Source organism: Sus scrofa, chromosome 9 (genome assembly GCF_000003025.6).
Source record: "Sus scrofa isolate TJ Tabasco breed Duroc chromosome 9, Sscrofa11.1, whole genome shotgun sequence".
In the NCBI taxonomy this organism is placed as follows: domain Eukaryota; kingdom Metazoa; phylum Chordata; class Mammalia; order Artiodactyla; family Suidae; genus Sus; species Sus scrofa.
Window position 1 is genome coordinate 115699328 of NC_010451.4, and position 21026 is coordinate 115720353.

Below are 21026 nucleotides of genomic sequence, written 5' to 3' on the forward strand. Positions count from 1 at the left end.
ATTCCTTTCCTTTTTCTAATACATAGATGAAAATTCTGTTTTAGTGGTCTATATAGGATTCTGAGAGGAGAAAACAGTCCCCTCTATATAAGAGACATTGATGCATTAAAGATATCAATTCATTGCCCATGATATAGTTTATTTTTTTCTTCTGGTTTACCATTTTGTTCTAATTTTTAATGTGATTTTTAAAAGATGTTTTAGATACCTAGCATTTTAATACAAAATTCAAAAGCAATAAAGAATTCATTGTGAACACAAGATGAAATCTATTAATACTTTAGCTTAATAAGGCAACTCGGTTTTGTTTTAAATAAACTACAGGCCCACTTAGCTTCAGAATTATTTTGGAACATCAAATTTACACAGAAACAGATACCTCTAATTGTATTGTATCCTAAGCAGTAACGTGTTTAATTATAACAGTATATTCTATCATCTTTCATATATTATTGTAGCTCTATGTTTTCTAAGAAGGAAAAAGACTGACACAATTTTCAACACGTTCTCCCAATGCTCCTGATCTTCTCCGGGTTTTTCTTCTGAAGGAGGTACTCCCTTTAAATCATCTCTTGTAGGATTCAGCATATTTTTATACAGTATCAGTACTTCACTTAAAGACTTGTCAGTTTTCATTATCCATGGAAAATCTATCTTCCCTCTTCACACGTTACACACACTTTGATAAAAAATGTCAATCTCATCCCCTCATTCTGAACTCTCTAGGCATTTAGGTTTAGGTATATCTGTTATTTGTAAATAGCAATATTTAGATTTTTAAATTAGGGCCTAGCCCAGGAATCTTATATCAAGGATTTTTGCAGCATTCACATTAATTATACTAAGTGATTTGTGTGATATGACTTACTATCATTTTGTATGCTTTCTATTTTTATACTTCTTGCTAATTCCCTTTTCCATAATTCTTTCTTTTGCTGTATTGACTTTTACTAGCTTTTTCCTAGTGATTAATTACTCATACATCCTATTTATTCTGTTGTCATCTTTACATATTCTATTGTCATCTTATAAACTTTAACTTAATTTTTTGATACAAATTATTCTATTGTTGCTTACCTTATGTAGCATATCTTCTAAGAACTATTGCTTAAATTTGTATTGTTTTAAATCTTAGTAAAATTTACTGGCCTGCTTACTGATTTTTGTTTTACACCCTTCTTCCTTTCCTTGAGCTCTTAACTTTGATTCATTTCTCAGCCTACTGAACCAAAGAATATTTTCTAATTCTCAAGAAGGCTATATATTGTTGGGGCTCAGGGCAGGTCACTCCAAAATATGCTTTAATGGTATATTGATTATTTTGAATTAAAGTTACTTAAGAAACAACTGATGCAAGCGGGACAATTTCGCCCTCCTCTCTATATTTCCCTGAAAGCAGGAAATAAATCTTCCATGCAAAAGGTTCCATCCTTATACCAAGAGATAGAAAGACATCCTAGTTACCAGAGACAGGGAAATCAGGACTAAGAAGGCTACATAAACAAACCTTGTTACTTCTTTAGTAATTTACTACTCAAGCCCAAACTTTGCTTAAATTCCTTACTAATTAAGCACCCAAACCTAAGTTTCTTTGTCCAGTCAATTTCTATCAAATTTCTTCTTTCTTTTAAAAAAATATATAAAACTGCCTGCTTTGGCCACTTCTCAGGTCCCATTTCTTTGTGAGCTTTGTGCTCACAAATTAAAATTTGTTTCTTTTTCTCCCACTAATCTGTCTTGTGTTAATATCAGTATTAGTCCAGCCACAGGAACTCAAGAGGAGTAGAGGAGGAAATTCCCTCCCACCCTTGCTAATGTATTATTGCCTCTACTCACATCATTTTCTCAGCCTTCAGTGTCCCCCACCCAAAGACAGCCATCTTCCTACTCTGTGTTTCCATAGCACATCTATCACACATACTTCTATTATGGAACTTATTTCATTCAGTGCATTTATTACTGGGATTTAAGCTCCTTGAGAGCAGTTTCTTTTTCTACGATTTCTTTCCAGTATGCTGCAAGGGGCTCAAAATAGAGACTCAGTCACTATTGAAAGAAGTAATCATTAGCTGAATTATTTAATAGTTGATCACTGAGAAAACATCGCAGTACTTCTGTGTGCCGTGCTGTAAGGCTGAATTTGTGGACAGAAACACAGAGAAAAAAGGGCTTAATGACATCAGAGCTGGAGATACCAACCCCTTCAAAGAGCCATTCATATGACATTTAAAGCTACACTCTCCCAAGTGAGGTAAAATCAAGAAGGTTGAGCACCAATCATGAGTTATGCCCACAGTTAAATGGTAGGAGAACTGAGGGTGGAAGCGATGAGGAGGAGAAGTAGGCAGCAGGGTGAATCAACGCCATGGAAACGTAAGTGAGAGACAGTCCAAGATGCAGAAGTGGTCAACAGTAACTAATAATGAAGAGTAAGGAAGGATGAAAGATGAGCTGAGAGGAAAGGTCATTAGAAGCTGACGATCTTGTTTCCCACTTTTCATACATGGTTAAGTCTTTTCTATGCTCCTCAGTTATGGTTTAAAACTATGACTACTTAGATAAACAGAAAGCCTAGCCAGCCTAGATACTTGCTGAAATAGGTCAATTAGCATATTTGAAAATTCAGTACAGTTAAATGTATGATAAAAGGATTTTTTTAATTAATCCGGCACTTCAATCCTTCTATTTCAATCACCTAAAAGTTGCTTTAACAGATTAAACATTCCATTCATACCTCTTACAGGGTAAAGCCTCCATCATCTTTAAAGGTAAACAGTCTAGTCATCAAGAGCAAAAGAATACCAGATCAATATCACAGGGGAGATCTTCACCTCTTTGACTTTAACCACAGCCTACTGCTTCAGAAAAGGACTACTGGGGATTTAGAAAACTCCATGAAATTGTGTGTGTGTGTGTGTGTGTGTGTGTGTGTGTGTGTATAAAATATATAATATATACTATATATATATATTTCTCAAGTATATTCTAAATTATAGAAGCACATGAGGAAAGGAAGTCTACTTGTGATGCAAAAACTGATTCTTTGGCAAATTTTCAAGGGCAATAAGACACTTATGACTTTCTACAATGAAATAGTAGAAATGAAATTAAAAAATGAAATCCCACATGATGATTAGATTACTTATTTGTTGAAACAAACAAATATAAAGAACTTACTATGTTAAAGTGTAGTGTGTGGCATGGTTTCTTGAGGCATCTACAGTAAAGGACCATTTTCCCCACAGTTTATCATGATTAAATACCTTTGAAAAAATATAATAAGAATAAATTACTAGGAGTTCCCACTGTGGCTCAGTGGGTTAAGAACCCTACACAATATCCACAAGAATGTAGATTTGATCCCTGGCCTTGCTCAGTGGGTTGATGATCCAGCATTGCCACAAGCTGTGGCACCAGTCACAGACACAGCTCAGATCTGGCATTGGTGTGGCTGTGACTGGCAGCTGCAACTCTGATTCGACACCTAGCCTGGGAACTGCCATATGCTGATGGTATGGCCCTAAAAAGCAAAAAGAAAAAAAACTCAAAAACACTCCTTCCATTGGCAAAACCAAGAGCACACCAATTGCAGAAAAGAACAAATACATAGAAAGAAAACGCGTATAGAAAGACTAAACAATCAGGCTCCTTTTATGCACTATAATTATCACAGGATCAGTGAAAAAAGGATTCAGTCTTTTCCAAGATTAATTAAAATTTTCAAGAGCTAAAATATATTTATTGGTTCCAAAAAATAAACATTGAGAAAGTAAAATGAACAAATGTTAAAGTCGAAAAATATAGCATTGACTATTAAAGATTATCAGTTAATTCATAGATTATTTTAATAATAATTAAACTTAGTTGTGATAAAATATCATTATATTTGAAAACTACTTTTCATCACTGTAAGCTGTGGCGTAGGTTGCAGACGAGGCTTGTATCCCACATTGCTGTGGCTGTTATGTAGTTTGGCAGCTACAGCTCTGATTCAACCCCTAGCCTGAGAACCTCCAGATGCCCTGGGTGTGGCCCTAAAGAGACAAAAATAAAAAAGACGTTGTGCAAATCTAATTCCCAGAACTTTACATGTCAAAAGGGACACTGGAAGGATGGAGGTCTAAGATGGTGGAGGAGCAGGACATAAGTCTCCTCTACTCCCACAAATACATTGAAAATACAACTATATCTGGAACTATTCGCACAGAAAATTTGCAAAAAAAAACTTCAAGATTCGGATAGAACATGAAAAACATTACAAAACCAGACAGGACATAAAGAAAGAAGAAGAAGAGAAAAAGAAGCAAAAGGAAATGAGAAGGGACCTGCTCTCCCAGGAGGGAGCTGGAAAGAGGAATATGCTCCTGCACCCCAGGATGTTCCCCCACCAGCGATGAGATCAGCTGAAAATGGAGGAAAAACTCTAGACAAACGGTCTGAAGCAGTTAAGAAGGAGACAGTTCTCCAGAAATGGTTAGTGCTATGGGCAATGGACAACTGTAGGCTGGTGCCAGCAAGTGTTGGGAACTAAAACTTTGGCCTTAGAGATCAGACCCAAAGAGGGAGCTGGGACCAGCTATCTGGGGAAAAAAACAGGGTTGGTTGTGCAGAAACAGCCTGGAGGGACTAGAGTATAGGGTGACCACAATGGAGAGCATCTAAGCAGAGACAGCCTAGTTGGGCTTAGAGACTAGATGCCATTGTTTGGGGTGCTGGAAGGAAGAGGCGGGATCCAGCACTACAGCCTTGTTCCCTACACCAGCTTTCTCAAGCCATGGACACTGCCTGCCTCAGCTCAGGAACCCTTCAGCCTAACAGCTGCCTACCAATGGCTGAGAAGTAGTCCTGCTCTTAGGGCAGAGACTTCTTGGAGCAGGTGGAGTAACCACCTGGGAGAATAACACAAGTTCCCTGTTCCTGCCAGCATCCCCCCTCCTGCACTAGTGGAGCCCAAGCAGTTCCAGAAAAGCTGCCAGTGATGGCAGCGCTCATCCCCCAAGAAATCAGGGAAAACACAGGTGCTTTGGCAGAGAATCTGCAAAGGCTCTGACCAGCAGGGAGCACCAAAAAAGCTGCTGAGGGCAGCACCAAAAAAGCTGCTGGTGGCAGCACCCACTTCCTGTAAAAGCAACAACCTGCTTGAGCAGGAAAACACAGGCATCTCAGATCCGCCCAGAGAGGCAGTGCCCATTCCCATGAGGGCCTTGGGAGTCTGCTCCCTGCCAATCAGGGAAAACAGAGGCACCTTGGCTCTACCCAGAGATTCTACAGAGGCTCAAGCCCGCAAAGCACCACCAGAAAAACTGCTGGTGGCAGCGCCCACTTCTTGCAAAAGCAGTGATCTGCTTGAGCATGGAAAACACAGGTAAACACAGGTGTCTCAGCTCTGCTCAGAGAATCTGCAAAGGCTTTTGCAAGTGTGGCAGTGCCCATTCCCATGAGAGGGCTGCCAGTGCCTGCTCTCTGATGGAGCTATGGGCTGCCCAACCAGTGAAAAGCACAGGATACAGGACCCCTGCCAGTGGTTCTGTGAATCCTCACATCGGTAGCACTATTTCCACACCAAGAGAGCCAGTGGAGGCCCATTAACTCACATTCCAATCTGCAGGGCTACAGAGAGCACTCCTACAAGCAGAAAGGAAGGGGGAGGGGCCACCAGAAACATACATCCTGAAGCTACAGAGAGAGCCTGTGAGCAACAAGTAGGGAAAAGCCCCCAACCCCTGATGCTTTAGAGAGAGATCCCTAGTGTGGCCAAGAAAGGAGAGTGCCAGCAGAACAGCAGCACCTGCTCCCATATCTACATAAAGCAATCCGTAGCGCCTACCCAGCAAAGAGGTATACATGAAAAACTACCACTCCTGAGAACTCCAAGACGGGGCACCTGCTTCAACATCTACATATCAACTATCAAGAGGACAATAAGCAGAAAGGTAGACACTGTGAGACAACAAAGAAGCAGCTTTCAGACAAAGAAACAAGACAAAAGCACACAAAAACCACTAAATAATGAGGAGATAGACAGTTTACCTGAAAAAGAATCCAGAGTGATAACAGTAAAAATGATCCAAGATCTTGGAAAAAGAATGGAAACACAGATTGAGAACTTAAAAAAAATGTTTAACAAAGAGCTAGAGGATTTGAAGAGTAAAATGTATAGTGCAATAGCTGAAATGAAAAATACCCTAAAAGGAACCAGCAGCAAGTTAATGGAGGCAGAAGAACGGATAAGTGAAGTGGAAGACAGTGGTGGAAATCACTGCTACAGAAAAGAATAAAGAAAAAAGAATGAAAAAAACTTAGGGGAGTATAAGATACATCTGGGACAACATTAAATGTACCAACATTCACATCATAGGGGTTCCAGAAGGAGAAGAGAGAAAAAAGGGCCAGAGAAAATATTTGAAGAGATTATAACTGAAAATTTCCCAAATATGGGAAAGGAAACACTCATTCAAATGGAAGAAGCCCAGAAAATTCCATACAAAATAAACCCCAGAAAAAATACAGCAAGACACGTATTAATCAAACTGACAAAAATTAAGTTCAAAGAAAAAATATTAAGAGCCACAAGGGAAAAACAACAAATCACATATAAGGGAATTCCCATAAGGATAATAGCTAATTTCTCAAAAGAAACTCTATAAGCAGAAGGGAGTGGCAAAATATATTTGAGGTGATGAAGAAGAGGAACATAGAACCAAGAATACTCTACCCAACAAAGCTCTCATTCAGATTTGATGGAGAAATCAAAAGCTTCACAGACAAGCAAAAGCTAAGAGAATTCAGCTCTATATCAACTACTAAAGGAACTTCTCTAAGCAGAAAAGGAAAAGCCACAATTAGAAACAAGAATATTGAAAATGAAGAAGCTCACTGGTAAAGACACAGATAATTTAAAAGCAGGAAATCATCCATTGACAAATACAATATCTAAACTACCAAGCAAGAGAAAAGGAGAGGACAAATGCAGAACATTGAAAATGCATTTGAAATTAAAAAGACCAGCAAGACAAAACAATGCTGCACACATATAGATGGATATATCAAAATATAAGGATAACCACTAGCCAAATGACTATAATGGTCACACACATAAAAAAGAAAAACCAAGCCAAACATAACACTAAACATGGTCAGAAAATCACAAGACAAAAAAAAAAAAAAAAGAGGAAGGGAAGAAAAAGGACCCAAAATAGCAATCCCCCAAAAAAAAAATTTAAGTGAATGACAATAAATACATACTTATTCATAATTACACTGAATGTAAATGGATTAAATGCTCCACATAAAAGAAAAGGACTAGCTGAAGAATTCAAAAGCAAGAACCATATAAGATGTCTGCAGGAGACCCACTTCAGATCTAAGGACACAAACAGACTTAAAGTGAGGAGATGGAAGCAAATGTTACATGCGAATGGAAATTATAGAAAAGCAGGAGTAGCAACACTCATATCAGACAAAATAGATTTTAAGATAAAGACGGTCACAAGAGACAAAGAAGGACATTACATAATGGTCAAAGGATTAATACAAGAAGAAATAACAATTTTAAATATACACGCTCCCAACATAGGAGCAGCACAATATATAAGGCAACTACTAACAGCCATAAAATGGGAAATTGACAGTAACACAATAATAGTGGGGGACTTTAACACCCCACTTACAGCAATTGACAGATCATCCAGACAGATAATCAGCAAGGAAACACAGACCTTAAATGATACATTAGACCAAAGAGACTTAACTGATATCTCTAGAAATTTTCACCCTAAGGTAGCAGAATATACTTTCTTCTCAAGTATGCATGGAACATTCTCCAGGACAGATCACATCTTGGGCCACAGATCAAGCCTTTATAAATTTTTTTAAATTGAAATTATTTCAAGCATTTTCTCTGATCACAATGCTATAAGGCTAGAAATAAACTACAAGAAAAAAAAACAGCAAAAAAACACTATCTCTAGCTAAACAATATGCTACTAAACAACCAATGGATAATTGAAGAAATCAAAGAGGAAGTTAAAAGATACATAGAGACAAATGACAATGAAGACACAATCCAAAACCTATAGGACACAGCAAAAGCAGTTCTGAGAGGGGAGTTTAGAGCAACATAGTCTTATCTCAGGAAAGAAGAAAAAAAATGCAAATAAGCAACCTATTTACCCTTAAACATCTAGAGAAGGAAGAAAAGACAAAGCCCAAAATGAGTAGAAGGAAAGAAACCATAAAGATCAGAGCAGGAATTAATAACATAGAGACAAAGAAGATAATTGAGAAGATCAATAAAACCAAAAGTTGGTTCTTGGAAAAGATGAACAAAATTGATAAAGCATAGCCAAACTCATCAAGAAAAAAAGGGAGAGGGTTAAAATCAATAAAATTAGAAATGAAAAAGGGGAAGTTACAACTGACACTGCAGAAATATAAAGTATCAAAGTATCATAAGATGGACTTCCCGTCATGGCACATTGGAAATGAATACAACTAGAAACCATGAGGTTGTGGGTTCAATCCCTGGCCTTGCTCAGTGGGTTAAGGGTGCAGTGTTGCCATGAGCTATGGTGTAGGTCGCAGATGCAGCTTGGATCTGGCTTTGCTGTGGCTCTGGCGTAGGCTGGCAGCTGTTAACTCCGATTAGACCCCTAGCCTGGGAACCACCATACACCATAAGGGTACGGCCCTCAGAAGACAAAAAGACCAAAAAAAATACAAAGTATCATAAAAGACTACTATGAGCAACTGTATGCCAATAAAATGGGCAACCTAGAAGAAATGGACAGATTCTTACAAAGGTACAACCTACAAAGACAGAACCAGGAAGAAATAGAAAATATGAATAGACCAACCACAAGTACTGAAATTGAAAATGTGATTTAAAAACTTCAATAAAACAAAAGTCCAGGACCTGATGGCTTCACAGCTGAGTTCTACCAAACATTCAGAGAAGAACTAACAACTCTTCTTCTGAAACTTTTTTAGAAAATTGCAGAGGAAGGAACGCTCTCAAGCTCATTCTATGAAGTCACAATTACCCTGATACCAAAACCAAAGATACCACCAAAAAAGAAAATTACAGGCCAATATCACTGATGAACATAGATGCAAAAATCCTCAACACAACACTAGAAGACTGCATACAAATATACATTAAAAAGATCACACACCATGATCAAGTAGGATCTATCCCAAGGATGCAAGGATTCTTCAATATCTGCAAATCTATCAATGTGATACACTACATCAATAAACTGAAGAATAAAAACCATATGATCATCTCAAAAGATGCCAAAAAAGCTTTTAAAAAAATTCAACACCCATTCCTGACAAAAACTCTCTAGAGAGTGGGCCTAGAGGGAAACTACCTCAATATAATTGAAGCCATTTATGACAAGCCCACAGCTAACATCATCATTCTCAATGATAAAAACTGAAGGCATTACCGCTAAGATCAGGAACAAGACAAGGATGTCCTCTTTTAACAATGTTCTTCAACATAGTCTTGGAGGTCTTAGCCATGGAAATCAGACAAGAAAAAGAAATAAAAGGAATCCAGATTGGAAAAGAAGAAGTAAAACTATCACCGTTTGCAGACGACATGACTCTACGTCTAGAAAATCCTAAAGACACTATCAGAAAACAGAGTTCATCGATGAACTTGGTAAAGTCACAGGATACAAAATTAATACACAGAAATCAGTTGCATTTCTATATACTATCAATGAAAGATCAGACAGAGAAATTAGGTAAATAACCCCATTTACCATTGAAACAAAAAGAATAAAATACCTAGGATAAACCTACCTAAAGAGACAAAAGACCTGTACTCTGAAAACTATAAGATGCTGATGAAAGAAATCAAAGAAGACACAAATAGATAGAAAAATATATCGTGCTCTTGGATTAGAAGAATCAATGTAGTCAAAATGACAATACTACCTAAGGCAATCTATAAATTCAATGCAATCCCTATCAAATTACCAATGACATTCTTTACAGAACTAGAACAAAATATTTTAAAATTTGTGTGGAAGTACAAAGGACCTCGAATAGCCAAAGCAACACTGAAAAGAGAAAAATAGAACTGGAGGAATCAGGCTCCCAGACTTCAGATTATACTACAAAGCTAGAGTCATGAAAATAGTATGATACTGGCACAAAAACAGAAATATAGATCAATGGAATGGGATAGAAAGCCCAGAAATAAACACAAACACCTATGGTCAATTGATCTATGACAAAGGTGGCAAGAACATACACTGGAGGACAGATAGTTTCTTCAATAAGTGGTGGTGGGAAAACTGGACAACTCCATGTCAGAGAATGAAATTAGAACATTGTCTATACACCATACACAAAAATAAACTCAAAATGGATTAAAGACCTAAATTTAAGGCCAAACACTGTAAAATTCCTACAGGAAAACACAGGCAGAACACTCTGACATAAATCACAGCAACATCTTGTTTGATCCACCTCCTATAATAAAGAAAATAAAGACATAATTAAACCAATGGGACCTAATTAAACTCAAAGGCTTCTGCACAGCAAAGGAAACCATAGAAAGAAAAAAAAAAAAAAGACAACCCACAGAATGGGAGAAAATTTTTGCAAATGACTCAACCGACAAAGGTTAATCTCCAAAAAATACAAATGACTCATACAACTCAACAACAAAAAAACAAACCCAACTGAAAAAAATCGGCATTAGACCTAAATAGACATTTCACCAAAGAAGACATACAGATGGCCAGCAGGCACATGAAAAAATGCTCAACATCACTAATTATTAGAGAAATGCAAATCAAAAGTACAGTGAGGCAGCACTTCACACCACTTAGAGTGGCCATCATTAACAAGTCACCAAATAAATGCTGGAGAGGATGTGGAGAAGACAACCCTTCAAAACTGTTGGTGAGAATGTAAATTGGTACAACCACTATGGAAAATACCTCAGAAAACTAAATATAGAACTACCGTTTGACCCAACAATCCCACTGCTTGGCACATATCCAGACAAAACTTTCAGTGATAAAGATACATGCACCCCTATGTTTGTTGCAGCACTATTCACCATAGCCAAGACATGGAAACAACCTAAATGTCCATCAATGGATGAATGGATTAGGAAGATGTGGAACATATATACAATGGCATACTACTCAGCCATAAAAAAGAACAAAATAATGCCATTTGCAGCAACATGGATGGAGTTAGAAACTCATACTGAGTGAAGCAAGTCATAAAAATAAAGACACCATATGATATCACTTATATGTGGAGTCTAAAAATGGCAAAAATGATCTATCTACAAAAAGAAAAGATCATGGACATGTAGGACAGACTTGTGTTTGCCAGGGATGGAGCGGGGAGGTAGTGGGATGGATTGGGAGTCTGGGGTCAAAAGATGAAAACTCTTACATTTGGAGAGGATGGACAATGAGATCCTACTGTATGGCACAGGGAACTATGTATCTAATCACTTGTGCTGGAACATGATGGAGGATAACGTGAGAAAAAGAATGTATATATATATATGTATGACTGGATCCCTTTGCTGCATAGCAGAAAAATGACAGAACATTGTAAATCAATCATAATAAAAATTTTTAAAAAGAAAACTACTTTAAAGTTACATTTTATCACCTTCAAATATTAGCAAGAAACCACAGCTATTTTAAGGGCATGACTTGAAGCTAAGTTATTGAAAAAGAAAAAAAAAATCCTTCAAAAACTTTAAAGCTAAAGGGGAAAAAGTTTATATGGTTTATGAAGACATTTTTATAAATCTGAAGTGACAAAGGACCTCCAAAATCTTTAAAATCCCTGTGCACAAAGTGCAAACACATTGACTTTGTTAAGTGAGTAAGTGAATTCAGAAAGTACAGTGTGGGGAGTTCCCTTCGTGGTGCAGTGGTTAATGAATCTGACTAGGAACCATGAGGTTGTGGGTTCGATCCCTACCTTTGCTCAGTGGGTTAACAATCCGATGTTGCCATGAGCTGTGGTGTAGGTTGCAGGCGCGGCTCGGATCCTGCGTTGCTGTGGCTCTGGGCATAGGCCGGTGGCAACAGCTCTGATTCGAACCCTAGCCTGGGAACCTCCATATGCCGAGGGAGTGGCCCTAGAAAAAGCAAAAAGACAAAAAAAGAAAGAAAAAGAAAAGAAAAGAAAGTACAGTGTGGAAAGACTAGAGAAGCAATAGGACATCTATTTCCAGGTTGACATGTAGTGGAAACAGCTGCACTGTAGAGGGCTTATTGTAGGGAGCAACATGTATAAGCAAAGACTGGCGATATGGCTGGAACACAAGAAATCAGACATCCACGGCGTCCGTAGTAGAAAGCAATTAAAACATGATAGGAAAATGGCACTAGAGGACTCCAAACGAGGCAAGGAAAAAAGGGAAACAGATTAGATCAGACCAGGCTGGAAGTTATTCCCCTAACCACACTGAAGTCAGTTCCTCCCAGACATTCAAGAGGGAAAACTGGGAGTTTCTATCAAATTTCATGAATAATCCTTAGTGTTGTTAACTTTACTTATTAAGGTACTAGTGAATATACATAATTTTTAAATTTATTTTTTTTTCCATCTGGCATGGCTGTGGCTGTAGCATAGGCCGAACCTGCAGCATATGGGAAGTTCCCAGGCTAGGGATCAAATTGGAGTAGCAGTTGCTGGCCTATGACACAGCCACAGCCACAGCCACAGCCATGCCAGATCCAGTGACATCTGCAACCTACATTGCAGTTTGCAGTAACACTGGATCCTTAACCCACTGAGTGAGGCCAGGAATCGAACCTGCAATCTCAAGGATATTAGTTGGGTTCCTAATGCACTGAGCCACAACAGGAACTTCCCATAACTTTTAGTTTTCATACTGTGAATCCAATTTTTCAGACAAATCCTTATTTATTTTTCTAAGATACAGTTAATGAGCCTGTCCAGGTATGGTTATCATCTCAGTTTGTTTGGGCTGCTAAAACAAAATACCATAGACTGGGCAGCTTATAAACAACAGAAATTTGTTGCTCATAGTGCTGGAGACTTAAAGCCTGAGATCAGGGTTCCAGCATGGTCAGATAATGGCCCACTTCCAGGTCACAGATGTATCTTTGTATCCTCACATGGTAGGAGGGGCAAGCTAGCTCTCCAGAGCCTCTTTTATAAGGGCACTAAACCCATTTATGAGGCCTCTTCCCTCATAACCTAATCAACTCCCAAAGGCACCCCATCTCTGATTCTGAACACTGTCATTTTGGGCATTAGTTTCCTCAATTAATTTGGCGTGGGGCGGGGGGACAAAAACATTCAATTCAGACCACAGCAGTTATAAATAAATATATAGACTTCGTGGAAATATCCTGCACCTTAGAGCATTTAATGCTTTCTTACTTTCCTTCTTTCTTTCTTAAGTTAAGCATTACTTTTACTTGAATTTTATTTTTTCTTTTTCTTAAGGTATATATGTAAGGAGCACAAATTTCAATTGAGTAATTCAACATGAGTACTCACCAACAGAACATAGCATAGATAGTTACACCACTTTATATGGCTCCCTCCTAGTCAATATATCCCCAAAGAAAATCACTATTCTAACTTCTATCATCATTGATTGCCTTTGCCTTTATTGACCTTAACATATATGAAAACACAAAGTGTGTATTTTTTTGTTCCTGGCCTCTCTTCCTCAACATTATGCTTATAGTATTTATCTGTCTTGTCACGTGGTAGCTATTCAGGTTTTCTCCACTACCAAAAGCAGAGTGTTCTCTGTGGTGGCTAAAACCCTAAACAGCATCTAAACTGGGAGGGGCGTATCCATTATTGGCAATAGCATAGGCTGCCCATCAGAAGTAGACCAGATCTCTGATGGCAACCAGACTACCATACCTCATCCCCCAATCCTCACTGAACACCTATGCCAGCCCCTCATGCTCCAGCACTATTGGGGAAAAGGATGCCAGCACTGGGAGGGGAAAGAATGCACATTTAAAGGGACTTAAGCCAGTTTGGACCCCACCCTCAGGCTTCCATTCCAGCAACTTGGAATAGGGCAGTGACAGCCACTGAGCAGAGAGGAATCCCCACTTCACAACTGATTGCAGTTCTAGCCCTTCCTTCTCCAGCCTCACTTCCTATCAAGTGAATGGCTGCCAGCACTCCTGAGGAAAGATGACTGTGTTCACATCATCTCACCAAAACCACTGGGATCATGTAGATTGCATAGGTACATTCCAATATAAGGACACCATTTCAAGGCCACTAAAGGTAACTATTTCACCTAATTTTTAAGAGAGAGAGGAAGATAAACAAAATGAGGAGATAGAAGAATTTCTCTTAAATGAGATGGCAAGAGAAAAACATTGAAAAAACCTAATGAAATAGAAATGATTTACTAAAGAATTCAAAGCATTAATAAAAGAATGCTAACTAAATTATGGAAAGAATAGACAAAACAGTGAGAATTTTAACAAGGAACTAGAAAATTTAAAAAGAACTGGTGATAGCCGAGAAATATACTGAAATAAAAAACATACAAGAGTAAATCAACAGCACACTGTAACAGATGAAAGCATAAGTAATCTGGAAGATAGAATAATGGAACACATTCAACTGAAATAGCAAAAATAAAAACAAAGTAGTTTAAGGGATCTTTGGGATAACATCAATCATACCAACAGTCACATTATAGATGTCCCAAAAGGAGACATGAGAAAGAAGATGGTTGAAAACATATATGATGAAATTATGACTGAAAAATTCCCAAACCTGAAGAAACAAATATTCAGATACAGGAAGCAGAGATTCCCAAATAAGATGAACCCAAACAGACTCACACAAAGACATATCATCATTAAAATGGCAGAAATTAAAGATAAAGAAAGAATCCTAAGGGCAGCAAGAGAAAAACAAATAGTCACATACAAGGGAATCCTCATTTCTCTGCAGAAATTTTGCAGATAAGAAAGGAGTGGATTACTCCTAAGTATTTTATGCTTTTGGATGCGATGGTAAATGGGATTGCTTCCCTAATTTCTCTTTCTGATCTTTCATTATTAGTATATAGAAATGCAGTCGACTTCTGTGTATTAATTTTGTATCCTGGGGCTTTGCCAAATTCATAGATGAGCTCTAACAGTTTTCTGGTAGAGTCTTTAGGATTCTCTAGCTATAGTATCATGTCATCTGCAAATAGTGATAGTTTTACTTCTCCCTTTCCAGTTTGGATTCCTTTTATTTCTTTTACTTCTCTGATTGCTGTGGCTAGGACTTCCAAAACCATGTCGAACAGTAGTGGTGAGAGTGGACATCCTTGTCTTGTTCCTGATCTCAGCAGGAATTCTTTCAGCTTTTCACCATTGAGAACGACGTTAGCTGTGGGTTTGTCATATGGCCTTTATTATGCTGAGGTAGGTTACCTCTATGCCCACTTTCTGAAGGGTTTTTATCAGAAATGGATGTCAGATTTTGTCAAAGGCTTTTTCTGTGTCTATTGAAAGGATCATATGGTTTTTATTCTTCAGTTTGTTAATGTGCTGTATCACACTGATTGAATTGTGGATATTGAAGAATCTTTGCATCACTGGGATAAATCGCACTTGATCATGATGTTCAATCCTTTTAATGTATTGTTGGATTCAGTTTGCCAGCATTTTTTTGAGGATTTTTGCATCTATGTGCATCAGTGAAATTGGCCTGTAATTTTCTGTTTTTGTGGAACCTTTGTCTGGTTTTGGTATCAGGGTGATGGTGGCCTCATAGAATGAGTTTGAGAGTGTCCCTTTCTCTGTGGTTTTTTGGAATAAAGAGACAAAAGACCTGTACTCTATCAACTATAAGACACTGATGAAAGAAATAAAAGATGACACAAATAGGTGGAAAGACATTCCATGCTCTTAGATTAGAAGAGTCAATATGATCAAAATGACCATACTACCCAAGGCAATCTATAAATTTAATGCAATCCCTATCAAATTACCAAGGACTTTTTCAAAGAACTTGAGCAAAACATTTTTAAGTTTGTTTGGAAGCACGAAAGACCCAGAATAGCCAAAGACATCCTGAAAAGGAAAAATGGAGCTGGAGGAATCAGGCTCCCTGGCTTCAGACTATAGTACAAAGCAACAGTCATCAAAAACCATATGGTACTGGCACAAAGACAGAAATACAGATCAGTAGAACAGGATAGTAAGCCCAGAATTAAGCCCACACACCTACAGCCAACTCATCTATGACAAAGGAGGCAAGAACATACAATGGAGAAAAGATAGCCTGTTCAATAAGTGGTGCTGGGAAAACTGGATGGCCACATGTAAAAGAATGAAATTAGAACACTTCTTAACACCATACACAAAAATAAACTCAAAATGGATTAAAGACCTAGATGTAAGACCTAATACTATAAAACTCTTAGAGGAAAACATAGGCCAAACACTCTCTGACAAAAAGGACAGCAACATCTTCTCAGATCCACCTCTTAGAGTAATGACAGTAAAAATAAAAACAATCAAATGGAACCTACTCAAACTTAAAAGTTTCTGCACGGCAAAGCAAACCCTAAACAAAATGAAAAGACAACCCACTGAATGGGAGAACATATTTTCAAATGAATCGACTGACAAGGAATTAATCTCCAAAATTTATAAACACCTCCTACCACTCAATACCAAAGAAACAAACAACCCCATAGAAAAATAGGCAGAAGATCTAAACAGACAGTTCTCCAAGGAAGACATACAGATGGCCAAAAAACACATGAAAAGATGTTCAACATCACTCATTATTAGAGAAATGCAAATCAAAATCACTGTGAAGTACCGCTTTATACTGGCCAGAATGGCCATCATCAAAAAGTCAACAAATAATAAGTGCTGGATAGGGTGTGAAGAAAAAGGAACCCTATTACACTGTTGGTGGGATTGTAAATTGGTGCAATCACTGTGGAAAGCAGTATGGAGATGCCTCAGAAAACTAAAAATAGAACTATGATTTGATCCAGCAATCCCATTCCTGGGCATTGATCCAGAGAAAGCTGTGACGTGAAAAGACTCATATACTCCAATGTTCATTGCAGCACTATTTGCAATATCCAAGACATGGAAACAACCTAAATGTCCATCGACAGAGGAGTGGATCAAGAAGATGTGGTACATATACACAATGCAATATTACTTAGCCATTAAGAGGAAATAAATAACAGCATTTTTAGCAACATAGATGGACCTGGAGATTGTCATGCTAAGTGACGTCAGTCAGACAATGAGACACCAACATCAAATGCTCTCACTGACATGTGGAATCTGGAAAAAAGACACAATGAACTTATTTGCAAAGCAGGTACTGACTCACAGACTTTGAAAACACAGGAAAGAGCTTGGGGGGGTGGGGGATGCTGGGGGGTTGGGATCGAAATGTTATAAAATTGGATTGTGATAATCACTGTACAACCATCAATGTAATAAATTCATTGGGTAATATAAAAAATAAAAATAATAAAATTACTCTCATTTTTATCAAAAGAAAAAGAAAAAAGAAGGAAGTGGAATGTTACATTGAAAGTGCTGAAAGGGAAAAACCTATGACCTAGGAGACTCTACCCAGCAAAGTTACCATTCAGAGTTAAGGAGAATTAAAGAATTTCTCAGACAAGCAAAACTAGAAGAGTTCATCAGTACAAAACCAAACATACAGGCAGCATTAAAGGGCCTTCTCTAAGTGGAAAAGAAAATGCTATAATGAGAGTAAGAATTTATAGGAGAGGAAAAATTCCACTAGTAAAGGCTAATCTGTAATAAAGACTGTGAAGCTTGAATAAGCCAGTACAAAGATTAAAAGACCATGATACACAGTTTAGGGATAGATATGAAGATGTAAAATATGTCATCAGAAACATAAAATGTGGGGAAGAGAAGTTTAAAAAGTATATCTTTTAGAATGATTTTGAACTTAAAAGATTATCAGTTTAAAACAAATAGATATAACACATAAGACCCACAAATCCAAAATCTACAATAGATACACAAAAACTAGAGAAAACAAGTGTACCACCAAAGAAAATCATTAAACTACAAGGGAAGAAACTAAAAGATGATGAGAAGAGAGAAGTACAAAAACAGCCAGAAAACAAGTAACAAAATGTCAATAAGTACATGTCTATTAATGATCACTTTAAATGTTAATGGGAAAAAATGCTCCAATCAAAAGATATAAGGTGGTTAAACATATAAAAAAGAGACTCTTCTATATGCTGCCTACAAGAGACCCACTTGGGAGCTAAAGACAAAGAGACTGAAAGTGAGAAGAAGAAAAAAGATATTTCATGCAAGTGAAATGGAAAGAAAATTGTGGAAGCAATACTTATATCAAAGGAGACTTTAAATGTCTATAATAAAAGACAAAGAAAGGCATTAATAATGATAAAGGGATTAATCCAAGAAGATATAACATTCACTAACATATGTACACACAAAATAGGAGCACCTAAATATATGAAGCAAATATTAACAGATATAAAGGATGAAACTGACAATAACACAGTTACTAGTAGGAGACTAACAATAACTTACATCAACATACTGATCATCAAGAGAGAAAGTCAATAAGGAAACAGTGACACATTAAACCAGTTGAAATAAATAAATATCTACAGGACATTCCAATCAACAACATGAGAATACACATTATTTAAAGTGCACATAAAATGTTTTCCAGGATAGATCACCTGCTGGGGCAGGGGACGGGGAGGGCTCAAGTCTCACAAACCTAAGAGGATAAAATTATATCAAGTATTTTTTTCTGATCTCAAAAGTATGAAACTAGAAATCAATTACAGGAAGAAAAATAAGGAAAGCAAAAACATGGAGACTGAACAATATGCTACTAAAAAAAAACAGATCTTAGAAAAAAACGCTTTTAGTTTTCCACTTGAAGATGATGTTAGCTGTGGGTTTGCCCATAAATAGCCACTGTTATATTAAGGTGTGAACTCACTATACTCACTTCCTGGAGAGTATTTATCAGGAAGGGAGGTTGAATTTTGTCAAGTGCTTCTTCTGTATCTATTGAGATCACCATGTGATTTTTATTTCTGTGGTATTGATTTGTAAATATTGAGCCATCCTTGAGCTTCTCTAAATATTGGTAGAATTCCCCTGTGAAGCTGCCTGGTCCTGGACTTTGGTTTGTTGGGAGGTTTTGTGGGTTTTTTTAAATTACCGATTCAATTTCATTCCAAGCAATCAGTCTGTTCAGATTTTCTGTTTCTTCCTGATTGTCTTGGAAGATGCTCTATTTCTAGGAATTTATCCATTTCCTCTAGGTGGTGCAATTTGTTGGTGTATAACTGTTCTTTGTACTCCTGTATAATCATTTGTGTCTCTCTGATGTTGGTTGTAACTTCTCCTCTTTTATTTCAAATTTTATTCACTCGGGCACCCTCTCATTTTCGTCTTGTGCATCACCATTTCTTTTCCTTTGTTTCTATTGTTTCCATAGTAGTTCTTGATATGTGGCATACTGCGTGTTCCCACAGATGAACCTGCCGTATCTCTTAGCAGAATTATTCAGTGACTTCCCTCCCCACCCCTGATAAGAGCCAAACTAATCACAGCAGCTGAGAAAACTACCGTGAGTGGCGTCTGTGAGCCCTCTAGCCTCTTCCCTTCCTGTTTATCTCCTTAGTCACTCCACTTCAGCCGCACTGGGCTCCTTGTTGTTCCTTGAAGGCATCAGGCTGCTTCCTCCCTTATGGCCTTTGCACTCGCTTTTCCCTCTGCTCATGACACCCTCATTTCTTCAGCACTTACTCACATGATCAGACAGGCCTTGCTTGACTCCCCTCGTTCTAATTCCGTCACCTCCCCTCCCACCCATCCAGAATTCCCCATTCCCCTTTTATTGCCTAGCAGAGATCACCTGTTATCATAACCTTCATTTATTAATTTATTTCATTTACTCCCTGAAGACTATAAGCTCCATGGAAACAGAGATTTTTTTTTTTTTTTTTTTGATTCTCTTAAAAGTCACATAGAAAGTCTCAATAAGTAGTGGTCAAGTGAATGAATGAAAGGCTGGAAAACAGGAAACGCAAAGGCAAAGCTGTAAGAAATTTTAAGGAAGTGCTAAAACTCTAATTTGGACTGATTCCTTCTGAGATCCCAGATTGCACTGCTCCAGCATTGTGGATACAGCAGTGTGGCACCGCCTCCCTTAGACTCTTGCTGAGGGCTGATTTTGCTAAAAGGAAGAAAACATTCCATTTCGCTTGGTGATGATGACTAACTTTCCCTCTCTCCCCCAGATACTGTTGTTTTGAGCCTTCACCTCTACCAATTTTTATTTTATATCATTTACTGTTAATACTAAATATCATTTAATTATAATATGTTATTAATATATAATTGTATGTGATATTATCAATAAATTATTGATATTAAATACTAATTTAATATTAAGCTTTCACATAATTTTTTTCATTTAATCTTTACCACATAGGTTGGACATTATGACTGCATATATTACAAGTGAGAAAGCTGAGGTTCAAAGAGGCTACATACTTGACATAAGACCAAATGTCTAGAAAAGGCCAAGACATTTTTAAACATGTAGAAAAGGCAGATATTGACAACTCTCTAGGCCATGCCCCTAGATGCCTCTGCCAACTGAAGCTCTTGGAACATACGGGCACAAAGTAGGCCCTCATTTGATATTAATTATCATTAATTTTCATGTACTTTCAAAATGATGAATTTAAAGCCTGATACCTAAGCATAGTTGGCTTGTATTTCAAAGGCAAAGAAATATGACCTGAGAAAAAGAAATGCTTTAATTAAAATTTCAAGTTTAAGTATTTCCTCACCCTCCTTAGCAAGTTTTAGTTCTTTCCCTTTAGACACCAGATTGAAACAGCACACTACCTTTTTATTTTTCAAAACACAGAAAATAAAATTTTGTATTCTTAGAAACTTTGTGCCTTTTGGACACTTATTTCAGTACTTCCAGTTTTATGAGGTAGT

General features: G+C 37.5%; 1 protein-coding gene across 11 annotated transcripts in view; it reads right to left on the bottom strand.

Moving 5' to 3' along the window:
* The window catches only part of TNFSF4 (TNF superfamily member 4), a 322273-nt gene that overhangs the window by 164143 nt on the left and 137104 nt on the right, over window positions 1–21026 (bottom strand). For 2 of the 11 annotated variants that reach the window (XR_002346946.1, XR_002346948.1), the window contains exon 8: window positions 3178–3263. The exons of 8 other annotated variants lie outside the window; for them this stretch is intronic. The gene's annotated coding sequence lies outside the window, so the exon portion shown is untranslated. Of the gene's footprint in view, window positions 1–3177; window positions 3383–21026 lie in introns of those variants that run through there. One more of the 11 variants, XR_002346952.1, reaches the window with a different exon arrangement.